The 15,129-nt window shown below is 37.0% G+C and overlaps 1 long non-coding RNA gene across 1 annotated transcript; it reads left to right on the forward strand.

Moving 5' to 3' along the window:
• The first annotated feature begins 850 nt into the window (after window positions 1-850).
• On the forward strand, window positions 851-1,535 carry LOC138148183 (uncharacterized). The gene is made up of 2 exons (XR_011164991.1): window positions 851-1,353; window positions 1,426-1,535. It is a non-coding gene; the product is annotated as an uncharacterized lncRNA (long non-coding RNA).
• The last annotated feature ends 13,594 nt before the right edge of the window (window positions 1,536-15,129 follow it).

A 15,129-nucleotide genomic window follows, 5' to 3' on the forward strand; every position in this document is an offset into this window, starting at 1 on the left:
TAAAGAAAGTAACTCAAAGAGGGTTAACATTCTTAATTTAATCAATCAAATGTATATCATTTACCTAGTTCAGGGGAAAAAGTCAGCATCCTGAACTTCAGAGAATACAAACAGAAGGTATAAGCAGGCAAAAATACAGATAGAGAAAATAACATAATTCAGCCGACAGGGCTTTTAACTGTCTGATCATTGCATCCATACCTAGTTAGTCACCAAAGAGAGAACCAGCAGCATCTGGGTTTTCAAAGCCAAGGAGCTCAAGGGCTGCCCAGAGTTTCCTCTGGCCAAATCACATAACTCTTTCCAAAGTGAGACCTAAAGCAAAACCTCCTCTTAGAGGTATATATAGCCTTCTCCAGGGTCAGAGAACATCACAACCCTCAGGACCCACTTGACTACAAAGTAACAAAAGTTGTGCCTTCCTGAAAAACAAGCCTCCCTCAAAGACAGCTTCTCCTGTGGCTTCTGCTTCACCCTTCAGCAAACTCTTCCCACTACAAGCTCCATTTTACCACATTCAACCTGTTAGGGTCAGTGTTCCTTTTCTTTAATTTCTTTTGTTTAATTTCTTTGTGTGTGTGTGTGTTTTATTTTTAAAATTTTTTTCATTTAATTAAATTTTATGTTTATTTTTAGTTTACATCATTCATTTCCACAAGATTTTAAGTTACAAATTTTCTCCCTGTCTTTCCCCTACCCACCATCCCAAAACAGAGAGCCCACTGTACACCCCCTTCCCCAATCTGTTCTTTCCTATATCCTCCCACTTCCCCCCTCAGACTTTCTGGTAGGGCAAGATGGATCTCCATACCCCAGTTCCTGTATTTCTTATTTCCCAGGTGTATGGCTGGTGATAGCAAGAATGACCCACCCATGGAAGCAGCTAGTTTCACTGCACAGGTTATTATCCTGAACCATGCAGGCCAAATCAGTGCTGGCTATGCACCTCTTCTGGATTGTCACACTGCACACATTGCTTGCAAGTTTGCTGAACTGAAGGAAAAGATTGATTGTCATTCTGGTAAGAAGATGGAAGATGGCCCCAAGTTCCAGAAATCTAGTGATGCTGCCATTGTTGACATGGTTCCAGGCAAGCCCATGTGTGTGGAGAGCTTCTCTGATTATCCTCCTCTGGGTTGTTTTGCTGTCCATGATATGAGGCAGACTGTTGCCGTTGGTGTTATCAAGGCAGTTGACAAGAAAACTGCTGGAGCTGGCAAGGTCACAAAATCTGCCCAGAAGTCCAAGAAGGCTAAATGAATATTCTGTACAACACCTGCCACCCCAGTCTTAATCAGTGGTGGAAGAACAGTCTCAGAACTGTTTGTCTCAATTGGCCATTTAAGTTTAACAGTAAAAGACTGGTTAATGATTACAATGCATCATAAAAGCTTCAGGAGGAAAGGAATTTTTTTAAGTTATTAGTTTTTAAAATCAGTAATTTTTAAATGGAAACAACTTGACCAAAAATCTTTCACAGAATTTTGAGACCACTAATAGATTTTAATGCAAAAAATAATGATAATTATAATAAAGTCATTAGCTTCCATTTGCTACAATCTAATTCTGAAGGAGTTATTCTCTTCAATGAGCTTCTGAAATTATTTTTCTATTAGGCAAATCCTGCTTTTTAAAACATTCTTCTCCTCATTGTCTTTTTGGGCCCCCTTTGCCATTTGAGTTAGTCTATTTTTAAGGTGTAATTTTTTTCAGTCAAGTCATTGACTCTCTTTTCATGATTTTATTGCATAATTTTCATTTATCTTCCCAATTTTTCCTCTACTTTTCTTACCTGATTTTCAAAATCCTTCTTGAGCTCCTCCATGGACTGTAACCCATTCATATTTTTCTTGGAAGCTTTTGGTGCTGGAGTTCTGATTTCATTGTCTTCCTCCTGTTCCATGCTTTGATCCTTTTTGTCCCCCCAAAAAGAATCTAAAGTTGGATTGCTGTGCTTGCTTTGCTCCCTTTGCTTGCTCATGTAGCCACTAAATTACTTGACTTTTGAGCTCTTTGCCTCAGTAGAACCCTGATTCCAGAAGGGAGAGCATTGTGACAAATTGCTGGGGTTTTCTCAGCTGCTGGAGTTATTAGCAGGCCACAGTCTCTACAGCCCCCACACATTCTGGCTCACTAGTCACACACCTCAGGGCCACCACCCAAGGCCAGAATCCAGGAAGGTTAAAGCAAGAGCGATTTCCCTCTGAATGGTCACTTGGCCCCCTACAATCTGCAGACCAAGAACTCTGAAGCAGCTACATGGAGCCACCTGCATAGCCACCACATCTCTGCCACTTCTCGCTTAGGGAGGGGTGGGGGAAGGGGCAGAGGCCAGACTGCACTCCATCCCCCCAGTTCCAACAGAGTTCTACAATGACCTTTTACTTTATCTTTATCATTTATGGGTTGATATTTCTGGAAACCACCACAGCTGCTGGTGATCCACTCTCCTGAAGTATGCTCTGGCCACTGCTGGTTGGGGCCTCCCTGGGGCTAAAACTACGGGCTCATGAGGGGCTTTTAGCCAAGTGTGATTGACCCTTCCTGTTCAGCGGCCAGGATGCTTTCAGTGGGAGATATATTTCTCTCTGTCACTGTGTGGGTTCTGTAGCTCTAAAATTTGTTTAGTCATAATTTATATGTATTTGAGGTGGTTATGGGGGGGGGGGGGCGCAGCTCACTGAGTTTTCCTGCTTCTATGCAACCCTCTTGCCTCTTCCTCCAGAGTTTATTTTCAAATAGGAAAGCTCCTCAAGTTCAATTTAGGCTTATTAAGGGGGAGGGAAGATCTTTAAATTTCCATTACCATTACACCTGGGAGCTCTGGAAGTTGCATATAAAATTCCTGGGAGTTGTCATTTTGGTATCTATTTTAGGAGGTAATCAGTAGGTTCTTTCAACTTCTATTTTTCCCTTTGGGTCAGGAATATCAAGGTAGGTTTTCTGAAAAAAAATTCTTGAAATTTAATGCCTAAACTCTTTTTATCATGACTTTCAGGTAGTCTGATAATGCTTAAATTACCAATCTTCAATTTATTACTAAGGTGGGTTATTTTTCCAAGGAGATATTGGAAATTTTCTTTTTTTTTTCTTAAATTTTGTTTTAATGTTCTGGATGTCTACTGAAGCAATTAGCTTCCATTTGCCCAATTCTAATTTACTTTTTTTAAAAGCAATTGGGGTTAAGTAACTTGCTCAAGGTTACACAGTAAATTATTTCTGGGTGTGGTGGTAAGTATCTGACCCAGATTCGATCCCAAGTCATCCCAACTCTGGAGCCAGTGCTCTTACTTACTGCACAACCTGGCCGACTGTCCCAATTCTAATTTTTATTTTTTTCAAATGCTTTGTTAACTTCCGATATACATAATTCATTTATGCCAGATTTTGAGTTACAAATTTTCTCCCCGTTTTCCCCTACCTACTGACCCAAAATAGCAGTCCCATGGGATATGCCCTCCCCCAATCTGCTCTCTCCCACATTGTCTCCCATAACCCTTTCGACTTTTCCAGTGGAAGTCTATGCCCCAGTGTCTGTATGTCTTATCCCACCATTATATGTAAAATAGCATTAATAATAGTATATGTGTGTGTATGTATGTATGTATGTATTTGATTTTAAAACTTTGAATTCCAGATTCCTTCCCTTTCTCCCTTGTCACCTACCCTTATTGGAAAGATAAGCAGTTCAATATAGGTTGTACATGTGTGGCTAATGCAAAACAATAATGTAGTAGATATATTGTAAAAGGCTGATTATATTTCCCTCCCTCCTATCCCACCTCCCACTTGTTCTATTCTCTACTTTGATCCCATCCCTTATCAAAAGAGGGTGCTTCCAACTTCCCTCCCCCCCCCCACCTACCCTCCCTTCCATTATCACCCCCTTTCATCCCCTTTGCCCCTTTCTCTCCTGGAGGGTGAGATACCCTATTTAGTGTGTATTTCATTCCCTCCTTAAGCCAAATTCAATGGGAATAAGTTTGACCCATTCCCTTCTTCCTTCCTATTCTTCCCCTCCATTGTAACCATTTTGCTTGCCTCTTCTATATCAGATAGTTTACCCCATTCTGTCTCTCCCCATCTCCTCTCATTATATTACTCTCTCACCTCTTAATTTAACCTTGTAAGTATCATCCCTTCCTGTTAAATTGGTCTTGTGCCCTCTATCTATGTATACCTGTCAACATATATACACACATTCACATAAGTATTTAAATGCCCATATACCCTCATATATACACATATATCTATATCTATATATCTATATCTAGATAGATATCTAGATAGATAGATAGATAGATAGATAGATAGATAGATAGATAGATAGATAGATAGATAGATAGATAGATAGATGTAGATATTATCTTCAACTACTGAGAAAAGTTTCATAAGTTACAATTATTGTTTTTCCATGAAGGAATGTTAATAGTTCAACTTTGATAAGTTCCTTATGATTTCTTTTCCCTGTTTACTTTCTCATGCTTCTCTTGCTTCTTGTATCTGAATGTCTAATTCTCTATTAAACTCTGGTATTTTCATGAAGAATGCTTGAAAGACCACTATTCCACTGAATGACCATATTTTCCCCTGAAACATGATACTCAGTTTTGCTGCATAGGTGTCTCTTGGTTTTAATCCCAGCTCCTTTGGCCTGCAGAATATCATATTCCAAGCCCTTCGATCTCTCAGTGTAGAAGCTGCCAGATCCTGAGTTGTCCTGCTTGTGTTTCCACAATATTCAAATTGTTTCTTCCTGGCTGCTTGTAATATTCCCTCCTTAATCTGGGAATTCCAGAACCTGGCTATAATATCCCTAGGAGTTTTCTTTTTGGGATCTTTTTCAGGATGTGATAGGTGGATTCTTTCAAGCTTTATTTTGCCCTCTGGTTCTAAAACATCAGGGCAGTTTTCTTTGAGAATTTCCTGGAGGATGATTTCTATATTCTTACTTTGATCATGGATTTCAGGTAGTCCAATAATTTTTAAATTATCTCTCCTGGATGTATTTTCAAGGTCAGTGGTTTTTTCAATGAGATATTTCACATTGATTCTATTCTTTTGTTTGTTTGAATCTGTTTAAAAGCATTTCAATTTCTCATAAAGTCATTAGCTTCCATTTGCTCCGATCTAATTCAGAAGCAATGATTCTCCTCACTTAGCTTTTGAGATTCTTTTTCCATCTGGCAAATTCGGCTTTTTAAGCCATTCTTCTCCTCATTGCCTTTTTGAGTCTCTTTTGCCATTCGAGTTAGTCTATTTTTCAAGGTAGTATTTTCCTCAGTCAGGCTGTTGACACTTATTTCGCAATTTCCTTGCATTGTTCTCATTTCTCTTTCCATTTTTTCCTCCACTTCTCTTATCTGCTTCTTAAGGTCCTCTATGGCCTGTAACTAGCTTGTATTTTCCTTTGAAGCTTTTGGTGCAGGAGTTCTGACTTCACTGCTTCATAGTGTTCCATGCTTTGCTTCTTTTTTGTCCCCAAAATAGGAGTCTAATGTTAGAATCTTCTGTCTGCTTTGTTCCTTTGCCTGGTCATGTCACCCCTCAGTCACTTCACTCCTGGGCTTTTTGCCACTGTAGGACTCTGTCACCAGTTGGGAGCTCTCATCCCAAACGTTGGGGTTTTCTCAGCTGCTGGAAGTTTTAGATGGGTTCCCTCTCTGAGGTCTCCACTCATTCTGGCAAGCTGGACACACACCCCAGGACCTCCACCCTAGACTGCGATCCAGATCCAAGAAGGTTAAAGCAAGAGCAATTACCCTTCAGACTGGTGCTTGGTCCCCCTACATTCTACAGGCCAGGAGTTGAAGCTGCCACATGGCACTGGCTAGCTGTGCTGGCATCTCAGCAGCTTCTTGCCCCAGGGGCAAAAGCCACGCACTCCCACTTACTGGTCCCAAAGTTCAGACTGCACTGACCTCTCACTTTGTCATTTGCATCTATGTGTTGATAAATCTGGAAATGGCCACAGCTGCTGCAGATCTGGAGTCCCTCTGGCTGGAGGCTGGTCAGGCCCGCCCTGTAATTCTAATTTTTAAAGGATTATTTTCTATATGGTCTTTTGAATCTCTTTTTTTTTTCTATTTAGAGACTTTTCCTTTATATGGAGTTATTTTTTTTTACCTTTTTTTAAGTGAATTTTTGTAAATCTTCAATTTTTTGTGTTTTCTTTACTAAACTGTTGACTCTCTCTTTTTTTTTCTTTTTTCTTTTTTTTCTTTTTTTTTTTTTCCCAATCAGGGCTAAGTAACTTGCTCAATGTTACATGGTCAGTTATTTCTGGGTGTGGTGCTAAGTATCTGTGCCTGGATTTGATCTCAGGTCATCCCAACACTAGAGCCAGTGCTCTTACTCGCTGAGCCACCTGGCCACCCCTAAGCAATTGGGGTTAAGCAACTTTCTCAAGATTACACGGCCAGGTGTCTGGGTGGGTAATAAGTGTCTGAACCCAGATTCGATCTACATGTCATCCCTACACTGGAGCCAGTGCTTTTACTCGCTGTGCTACCTGGCTGCCCCTGTTGATACATTTTTTATGATTCTCTTCCATCACTTGCATTTCTTTTCCCCCTTTGTTTTTTTTCTTTCCCCTCACTTATTTGATTTTTAAAATCCTTTTTGAGTTCTTCTAGCAACTCTTTTTGTGTTTTTTTCATTGATCTTTCTGAGATCAATTCACCATTTCTTTTTTTTAATTAATTAATTTTAGTTTTTAACATTCACTTCCATAAGATTTTGAGTTTTGAAATTTTTTTCTTTTACCCTGTCCTCCTCCCTCCCCAAGACACTATGCAATCTAATATGGGTTGTATTTATACATTCATGTTAAACATATTTTCAACTTTGTCATGATGTAAGGAAGAATTAGAACTAACGGCAAGAACTACAAGAAAGAAGAAACAAAATGAAACAACAAAAGAAAAATTGAGTAAATTCTATACTTCTATCTGCATTTAGACTCCACAATTCTTTCTCTGGACGTGGATAGTGTTTTCCATCATTAGTCTTTTGGAGTTGTCTTAGATCCTTGCATTGCTGAGAAGGGTCAATTCTGTCAAGGTCACTCATTGCACAATGTGACTCTTACTGTGTAAAATGTTCTCCTGGTTCTTTTCATTTCACTGTGCACCAGTTTATATGTCTTTCCAGGTTTTCTGAAGTCCACATGCTCATGATTTCTTATAGCACAATGGTATTCCATTGCATTAATATACCACAACCCCAACTGATGAACATCTACTCAATTTTCAATTCTTGGACACAAAAAATAAAAGAGTTGCTATGAATATTTTTGTACATGGGAGTCCTTTTCCCATTTTTATTATTTTGGGGGGGATATAGACCTAGAAGTGGCATTGCTGAGTCAAAGGTTATGCCCAATTTTTTAGCCCTTTAGGTATAGTTCCAAATTGCTTTCCAGAATGGTTGGATCAATTCACAACTTGACCAACAATGCATTAGGGTTACAATTTTTCCCCATCTTCTCCAGTTTTTGCCATTTTCCTGACTTGTCATGTTAGCCAAATTGATAGGAGTAATGTGGTATCTCAGAGTCATTTTGATTTGTTTCTGTAGTAACAGTGATTTAGAGCGTCTTTTCTTATGACTATAGATAGCTTTAATTTCTTCCTCTGCAAACTGCCTGTTCATATCCTTTGGGGAATTACTTGTATTCTTATAAATTTGACTCAGTTCTTTATATATTTTAGAAATAATTCCTTTATCAGGGACAATGGATGTAAAATTGTTTCCCAGCTTTCTGTTTCTTTTCTAATTTTGGTTGCATTGACTTTGTGCAAAAATAATTCACTTTTTCTTTGAGATTTTGCATGTAGTTTTTTAGACATTGTTTTTTTTCTTCTGAATTTGTGTTTTGATCTTCCATGTCACTCTAGCATTTTTTTTAATTCTGAGATTTTTATTAGTTTGTTTGCCCATCTTCCAACCAATTTCTTGACTTTTATGTTAAAGGTAAACTCTGCCCCTGGGATGGAGTAAACACCATCCCAAGCTTTTGGTTTTTTTGCTTTTTTCATGCTGCTGTTTCAGTTAATTCTGGGGTGAAGAGGAGACTTTAACTTTTCAGTTTTTCTGTGATGGTATTATCTAAGGAGAGGTATGGTCATTGCTCTCCTGGTCTGTGCTCTGGTCTATGTGTGACCACAAGTAGTTTTTTCCATTCTGGACCTGTGACCAGAGTCCCTGTTCCCTTATCCTATGATTTCTAGTGTGCTAATGCTGCTTCTCACCCTGGAACTGCAAGCCAGATCCCTGTATGGGCAATGCAACAGAGTGCCAGTGCCAGCATAGTAGACCCACTAATCTCTGTCTGACCAGCTGTCTGATCCCCTTACTGTCTGGGGCGGGGGGTGTCAATCTGAATTAATAAGAAGGTAGCCAGTGTAACAAAATTAATGGTCTGGGAATAGAGACAAGGTCATATTAAGTAAGTTGTGTTTGACACAGGTAAGAGCACTGTAAATCACTTTTGTTGATTCAGTGACCCCTACCTAACTCTACCATTAAGGCTTATGTTGGATTTACTGGAGAGATCTGCACTGGACTTTCCTCCATTCTCATCCCAGGGAGACATATCTTTCCTGATGGCCTTTCTGGAAAATCATTGCTTGTTTGTTGGTTCTGGGACTCCAGAGTTCTTTTTGAGGGATTATTTTAAAATCATTGGGAGGGGAATTTGGGAGAGCTAAGGCAAGTTCCTGCCTTTATTCAGTCATCCTAATACTTTCCTCTCAACTGATCATATTAGCATCTTTTTCTCTTCACATCAAGGATATTAATTGTAAAGTGATTGAAGTAATTTTTAAAGCCTAACTTGATTTTTCTAACTTTGATCCATATATTAGAAATGTTGCCAAACAAATCACCCTATTTCTTACATTTTTGCTAGAGCCTTATAGGAATATTATGATGTCATTGTTTACACTGTTCCAGATGAGTAATGGAGCTGTAGTCATTATGATAGCCACACACAAGCACCTACCATATGCTAATAAATCATGGAGCTGTTTGTTTGGTATTTGCATAGAAATTATTCTTTAGCTGCTCAGGCGTTTAGTTGCATGAGTTCCCTTGTCCTTTGTCAGGCTTTAGAAGAACATTATCTTTGAGGTCAGGAAAATTTCCCTGATTGCTGTGCAGCCAGCAGCAACATCCTTGCTTTAGCTAAAAGACAGCAGTAAGAGCTTCTTAGAATAATTTCTAGGCTTAGATTTAATACATTTTTTTTCACTGAAAGGATTCTTGGAGATAACTCTTGCAACTTATTCACTTACCAAATGAGGTAACAGAGACTCAGGGTAATTTTTAAACAATGTGTCCTAGCCAATTACACACCTATATTTAGGACCCAGTTGTCCTGATTCCAATTCCACTGCTGTTTACTGATATTACTGTACTGCCATTCCAACAACAGTAAGTATTCCTTCTATTTTTAAAACAATATTTTAAAAAAATCCATTTTAATAGAATAATGCCTAACAAAATAATTTTGCTCTCATCTAAAATGATCCATCTTCAGCCTAATAGGTTGAGGACTTATCACTGTGATTTTATTAGTACTGAGAACTCTTGAATTCTACTATGAGTGTAAATGTAAGAGTCATTTTTCTAAGAATTATAGTTAGAGGAAGTTGCAAAGGTCACTGAGTGGCTAAATGATTTGGCCAGGCTCACACCCTTAGCATTTTTCAGACATTGGATGTTTCCTGTCACTGAGATGGACTCTCTATTCAATATGATGCCACATTGCCTTTCTGTTGTCTATTTCTTACCTGCTAATAGGATGCAATTAGAAAAGCCCAATTTGAGAAATAAAATGCAAAAAAGTCAAATAAATGTGTTTATCTCCTTCAAGACTGAGTTGAGATTATTAAATCAATAGAGTTATCATAGTATGGCTGAAAAGAATAATGCATTTGGAGTGAAATTCCAAATATGTCACTTATGATCTATATCACTTAGTACAGGTAACATAGCCTTTCTGAGGTCCAGTTTCTACTTTTTTTTTTAATAAAATGAAGAGGTATGATGAGATGACCACTAAACTCACTCTTAACATTAAATCTATGATAATGTTAATAACTGACTTTTCATAGCATGAATAATTTATATCATTTAACTCTTTTACTTTTTAAAAATCTATTGTGGAATAATATTTAATATCTCATTTTGCAATATTTTTCCTATATAAATTTATCTGTCATTTACATTTTATTTTCCCAAATTATATGTTTTTAATGCTTTATTAACTTCTGATTTACATCATTCTTTTCTGCCATATTTTGAGTTACAATTTTCTCCCCATTTTTGCCCTACCCACTGCCCCAAATAGCAGTCCCACAGATATACCCTCCTCCAATTATGTGTTAAAACATTTTTTTTACATTTAAAAAATTTTGAGTTCCAAACTCTATCTGCCCCTACTTCTTCAATTTATTTAAATAAAAGATATAACTCTGTCCCTTTCCACATAAACTTTATAAGCACAATAATTATATGATAAACATATTTTTATCAATCCTCATATGAATCAACAGTTATCTTCTGGATAGAGATGGTCATTGCAAGTGTGGTTATTCCAACTATCTTATTTGAAGTTCTATGAAATATTTTTTTAAGTGTGCCCTTGCTTAAATATGGAATTGAAGGAGTGTGAGTGTGTGTGTGTGTGTGTGTGTGTGTGTGTGTGTATGGACTGCAGAAATTTCAAAACAGTATAAATCTTTAACAAAAGAAGCAATATATTTTGGGCATGGCTAGGTGGCTCAGTGAATAGAGCACTGGCCTTGGAGTCAGGAGGAGTTGAACTCAAATTTAACCTTAGACACTTAACGCTTATTTAGCTATGTGACTTTGGGCAAGTCACTTAACCCCCAATTGCTGTGCCCTCTTCCCTCCAAAAAGTGTAAAAAAAAATTAGGTAATATATTTTAAAACTTTACTATCAGTTTATGTTTGGTTGTTGTTTTCTTGTTTTATTTTGGTGGTTTGCTTTACATTTACATATTTCTCACTATCTTTACCTACCTGTTCATTTGCTTTAATCAATCAATCATCATTTATTAAGTGTATGATATGGCTTATTGATTTGATACCTGAACAGTTTTTTTTATGAAGAACCTATTTATTCATTTGAATAGAAAGTTACTAATTATTTGAGTTTATTACATTTTAAGTTATTTTAATTTTATCCAATTATTACTGAGATTGTGGTACTTTAGATTAAATATAGATATTTAGAATAGAACTCAAAAGCACATATATAGGTTCTTTAAGAACAATCTGACATTATTTGAATGTTCCAATTAGTAGGTTGATGGGATTTCCTTTAATGGAGCAAGAGAAAGTGAATAAGACCAAGCCATGGCTATGCAAAACATTATCATGAGCATATGTTTTCAGATAAGAGATATGCCTATCATGCAAGTGGTTGGATCCCACCTCTAATATAGCAACCCTTATAGGTGATATCTCACCCCACCTCTTTCCTACCTATATTTCTCCTCTTCCTGAGATAATTACATTATGTAATCCCTAAATTATACTGCATTTAGAATGAGAAAAATGAATAAACCCATATCAAGGATAGAAGACAGTACAAGAGGAAAAAAAGATAAATACAGAGTTTCCATCTGTCACTTCCTAAACTAACACCAATACAGTTATTTATTGACTTCCAAAGCTTTCTTACTTTGTATATTAGGGTTTGGGGGAGGTGGGTGAGAATGAATATGGGTCTGAAAATATACATAAAATGTGCTAAATATGACATTACTACCAGGATAATCCACACTTAAGCAGTTGTCATTTTTTTCTGTTTATCTATATTATAAGATCATAAATTTAGAAGTTTAAAGAAACCCATGAATTCAATCCACTCATCTTATAGATAAGGAAATAAAGATATATAGAAGTGAAACGAATTGTTCAAACTCACACAACTTTTTTCTGAGTTATAATTTGAATCCACAGCTCCCTGAATTAATACACAATACCCTATCCACTATGATAAACTACCATTAAGTTTTCATATATATACAGGATAAAATACTTGAAGGCGAAGAAGTCAGACAGTAGATACAGACACTAATCTACATATTGTCCAATGTGGTGCTCAAAAATTAACAGCTTACGGTGTTTGGTAGTCATTTTGTAATAGAACTGTGGGTCCTCTATTAGTACATATTTGTTAAGCCACTGTATCCTCAATGTGATATTCACAACACTGACAGCAACTATGAATATACTGGCATAGTTATGAATCAAAAAATATAACAGACTCTGCCTACATAAGACTGAAGCAAAACATTTATTCAGATGCCAGCAAGTCAAATCCCAATACCAGAAAACCAAATTCATCATAGCAACAAAGAAATCTATACACAGTAAAACTGCAGAGAGCAACACCATCCCAAAGCCTTTCCACAAATACTCACAAGCCTAGCTATCTCCTTGCCTGCATCTTCTGTCTCCCACCATACCAACTGCTCTGACTCCCTGCTTCCTATCAGCTCTTCTCTACCCTTCCTGCTCCACCTGTTCAGCAAACTCCTACCACAGGATCCATGGGATTACATTCAGCCTATTAAGGGAACAGGGAAAATCTCAAAATTCCCTTAGCCTTATTAAGGGGCAGGGAAGATCTTCAAATTCCCATTACAATTATAGTCACTGACTTGTCCTTTGCTCGTACTCACCCCTCCAGAGCTTCTATAATTATATAAACATGTATCATATTAATTATGAATTGTGAAATCTATTATTCACACCTCCCCAATTACAACAAGTCCAGCCAACTTCACAAGGCTGCCATAGCCACTGGGGCAGAGTGTGATGGTTTAAACATTCTTTAGTACATTTTATCCTATGATGACTCAAAACATCATACCATTCATTCCTCACTCATATTATCCATCTTGGATAGAGCACAAAGCCTGGAATCTGGAAGATCTGAGTTCAAATCTGGCATCAGACACTTACTAGTTGTGTAACTGTGGGCATGTCACATAACCTTTTTGTCTCAGTTTCCTCAGCTGTAAAAAGCAGATAATAATAGCACCTACCTCCCAGCATTACATGATGATCAAAAGAGATAATAATTGTAAAATATTTAGCATAACATCTGGTATATAATAAATGCCCTATAAATATTAACTAAGGGGGGAGGTGGCTAGGTGGTGCAGTGAATACAGCACTGGCCCTGGAATCAGAAGGACCTGAGTTCAAATCCAGCTTAACATTTAATACTTACTAGCTGTGTGACCTTGGGCAGGTCACTTAACCCCAATTGCCCTCCAAAAAGCATATATATATATATATATATATATATATATATATATATATATATATATATATAAACTAAGAGGAGAAAAGTATCTCTGAAGGGTTTTTAATATACATATTTTTCAAAATGTGATGGATATCCACCATTACCACACATATTTACTTATGTTTATAATGCATATTGTCATTATCAGACCTCATGCAGGTGTCTAACTCACCTTTATTTCTTAGAAGCAGTTATGAAACATCTGCAATGTCATTTCTGTCTTAGTTTTCAACCTCCTTGGAACTGAATACCTGATAACTAGCAACACCTTGTATATGGCTAACCAATTAGGTAGAAAAGAGATTAATAGTTTATCAAATTGTGAAGATAAACCATACAATCTCTAAAGCAAAAATGAAGCAGACAATGATAAAAGACTTGAGGAAAACAATAGTTTCAATCCTAATTCCAGTGTGTCTGTGGGCAAAAGATAACCACAGGGAAACCTGGGCCTCAAGGGTGCTATTTAGGTGGGACCATAATATGGTTGTGGTATATATTATGTTATGAAAGGGAGAATAAGAATAATGTGAAACCTTGTTGAGAAGACAATTTATTTTTGAGAATCTCATTGTGAACTTGACTTTTCTGTGGGCATGTGTTTTGCAAATCCCTGGAAAAGTTTTATGGACTGGCTTATGGTTGCATCTGATTGATATTTGATAGGCAGCATAATATCAAATGAATGGGCATGGGTGATTATGTTATGTAGTCACTAAGAATTGAACCTATGGCTCCACTTTCTGTGCCTTTCCTACTTTCATCTGCAAATTCAGTGTTGGGGGATAATGGAAGTCAGCAGTCAGAGCACTTAGAAAAAAATTGGTTGTCATGGCTTTTCTTATGTTGGAATGTATTTTATTACACTTTACATCCTTGCATGTTGGCTGGTTCTTTCCCAGATCTAGAGTGGCTTGATAATTCCTGCATTCATAGTTATTTAATTTTGGTTTCATTATTCCTTATTATTGCTTCTCAAGTGTTCAAGTGCTCATGCAAACATAAGTTTAGAATTAGAAGGGTATATGAGACACAAATTAATTGGTATTTCTATACTTCTGTTAAATATTTCATTTACAAATAGATACCTGTACACTGACTTAGTTCTTTTCTTAACAACTTGATCTTCATTGGTTTCCATTCCTAGATTGAAGAAATGTCTTATGTAGTGGAAATGATTGTTTTCCTATTCAAGGATTCTCACTGTGTGATTAGTTTTGAAAAGGATTAGACAAAACCTTGATGTGGGCTTTCTCATTTGAAGCCAGTGAATACACACATCTAATAAAGTTGTTTCAAAGACACAATTAAGTGTGGGAGCATAAAAGTATAGACATCAATGTACCTTAATTCAATGTAGCTAATTCACTGTAACAGAGTGCCACAGAGAGAAACAAAATTGCTACATTGGGCACCTTGATGTATTCATAAAAGCAAAAAAGGTATTGCAAATGGCTGAAACACATCTTAAATAATGAGTCAGTTTCTCTATTTCACTACAGATTTGTGTGGGTGGCAAGATATGAACAGAATACAACTAGGTGGATATACTCCTTTATCATATTATCTGTATCACAGTTGTGGGAAATCCTGGAGACAGTAGGAAAAAAAACACATTAATTCTAGATTCAGAAGATCTGAATTCAAACCCTGCCTCAGATATCTACTATCTGTGAGAAGAATGACAAAAGATGTAACTGCTTTGGCTTTAGTTAGCTTATCTATAAAATTAGTGGTTTAGACTAAATGACTTCTAAGGTATCTTCCAGCTCCAGAGC

Source organism: Petaurus breviceps, unplaced genomic scaffold (genome assembly GCF_028583685.1).
Source record: "Petaurus breviceps papuanus isolate PSGF00001 unplaced genomic scaffold, PetGlider_PUasm1.0 90822, whole genome shotgun sequence".
In the NCBI taxonomy this organism is placed as follows: Eukaryota; Metazoa; Chordata; class Mammalia; order Diprotodontia; family Petauridae; genus Petaurus; species Petaurus breviceps.